Source organism: Squalius cephalus (assembly GCF_949319135.1).
Source record: "Squalius cephalus genome assembly, chromosome: 24".
In the NCBI taxonomy this organism is placed as follows: domain Eukaryota; kingdom Metazoa; phylum Chordata; class Actinopteri; order Cypriniformes; family Leuciscidae; genus Squalius; species Squalius cephalus.
Genome location: NC_137145.1, coordinates 3,177,540 through 3,180,039, shown reverse-complemented (window position 1 = coordinate 3,180,039; position 2,500 = coordinate 3,177,540). Strand labels below are relative to the sequence as shown.

General features: G+C 40.3%; 1 protein-coding gene across 3 annotated transcripts in view; it reads left to right on the top strand.

Moving 5' to 3' along the window:
* The window catches only part of ttc28 (tetratricopeptide repeat domain 28), a 323,900-nt gene that overhangs the window by 133,899 nt on the left and 187,501 nt on the right, over window positions 1-2,500 (top strand). The window lies entirely within an intron of this gene.

Genomic DNA, 2,500 nt, shown 5'->3' with positions numbered 1-2,500 from the left:
CTCCGTGGAAGATAAAACCTGATACGCAGCTGGAGAGAGGCGTGTGATCGCGCGCCGCAAACAAACTTCAAGTTCTGCGCAGGCGTTTGCGTTTCCCTTCATAGGCGACTTAAAGTCATGGTATAACAAAAGATCTTGATTATTTCCTTCTCAATAGAAGACAAAGTGTATTCGGCGCTCCCCGGCGGGAGTCAAATCACATTGAGCTCATTAGGGTCTCCACTTTTCTCCTCTATTGGAGGCATATTGTCAGAGGCTGCAGTTAATCAAAAGGCACCGCAGGCCTCACTCGACTACAAACACTCACGACATGAAGCGCAAGTTTGTCGTGACTGTCGGAAAGGCCAGAACTCGTTTTTGAGTGAGCTAATCATGTGCAACTCTTCTATGAAGTCTTGTAATGCTATATCAGTGTGTTTGATCGGGGTGGAAACCTTTAGGCACTTGGAAGATTTGATTCAGGGAGTTGTGTTCCCGAAACTGATTCTTTAGGGTTTTCTGCTGCAGTTTAGCGGTGGAAAATGACGGTTGTCTGTGTTGTATGTGAATGAATCCATAATCATTTGGCAATGAATCATGATGCGGGTTTGTTTTGGCGTGGACGAGGGTCTTGTAGGGCCCTGGACAGGTTTTGGCACGGTCACACTTCCAGTTGGCCGACCGCTCACATTCTTCTCTGAGTTGGCACAACACGTTTCCGACAGGGTTTTGCAGTGCCGCCTTTAGCTGAGGACACTACTGTTCAAAAGTTTGAGGTCAGGAAGATTGTTTTCTTTCTTTTTTTGGGAAAGAAATTGCTTTTATTCAGCTTTAAATTGATCATAAGTGACAGTAAAGACATTTATAATGTCACAAAAGATTTCTATTTATCAAATAATCACGGTTTCCACACAAATATGAAGCAGCACGACTGTTTTCACAAACATAATTGTTTCTTGAGCAGCAAATCATCATATTAGAGTGATTTCTGAAGGATCATGTGACACTGAAGACTGGAGTAATGATGCTGAAAATTCAGCTTTGATCACAGGAATAGATTACAGTTTAAAATATATTCACATAGAAAAGTTGCAATAATATTTCAGTATTTTTACTGTATTTTAGATTAAATAAATGCAGCCTTGGTGAGCTTTCCGCTCCCAAACGTGAAAAGTCAAACTGTTTTATCGTCCACTATTAGTCCAATCACTTCTGTTCAACAAGCCGCATGATTTGGTGAATAATAGCACATACTGAAGTTTAGTTTTTAGCGTTTGGGTTTGTTGAAATCACCAACCGCTGGTATTTTGTGGTATTTTGAAGTCTTTGCCATCTCTACACCATCTTTAATGCTAAGTTTATAGCTCCTGGTACATGTTAGAGTAGATTCAGATTAATTCCTCTGAGTTTTTTACATTTTAAACCTCCTTTTATCTTTCCTTATGATCTTGTTTTTATATCTCCTCCTGTCTTTGTTTTACTACCAGTGTTTATCCTACATGGATCTTTCCAGTATGAAGCCCTTCTGGCCTAAAGATGTTGATCTGCACACACACACACACACACACATATAAGCGCCGTAATTCAGCTTCCAGCTTTTAAGACTCTCATAGTCATAGTCTTTTACTTAAAAACTAGGTCTGTTTCCCGTCTTGTGTAGTCCCTGAAGATGAAACCCATATTCGCGCTCAGAGTTTGCGAAGACCTTTCGGGCTCCTCGGCTTCGGATTGGATTACACTAATATGTTGAAAAGCACTTTATATTTTCCCAGCGCCACTGCTGATAACACTCGTAGAGGGGAAGACTTTGTTTACCGTGGATTACAAGGATTACGGCGCTCTCGCTCGCTCTCCCGGTATCACTACCTCAGCAGATTAAACATCCATCCATTACTCACTCAGAGTGGCTGTGGTTATCTATTACAGGGCAGATGTACAGGACTCTTATTCTCCGTGTCAGGGCGGCTGATTCAGGCCTATGGAGGACGGCGGACCCGACCCGCGAGCGCTAATTCTCTCTAACACACGCTTTTTAAATCATTTAGGCGTGAATAATGTGGAGATGATGAAAGTTTTTGAAAGACAAGAACCTGGGAGAAGTTTTCTGCTTTCTGGGGCGTTGGTGATGAGCGAGGAGTTCATGGGTTTTATTTTTAGGCAGCTTTCGCTCCATCTAGAGCTGCGCTGTCAGAAACCAAGCGTTTGTTTGAAATGTATATGTCTGTATCGATACTGTATCTAAGTTAATAGTTATATTTATGATTTGGGGTTGTTTTGAATGTTTCAAACAACAAATGTTGTCAGAAGTCAGTCAAGTGTATTTATATCAGGTATTAGACAATAGTTCAAAAGTTTGGGATCAGTAAGATTTTTTTTTTTTTTTTCAGCAAGAATACATTGAATTGATCAAGTGAAATGATTTCGATTTCAAATTCATCAGAGAATCCTTAAAAAAAAATGTATTATCCTTTCCTCGAAAATATGAAGCAGCACAATAGTTTTCCCAAATAATAATAATAAG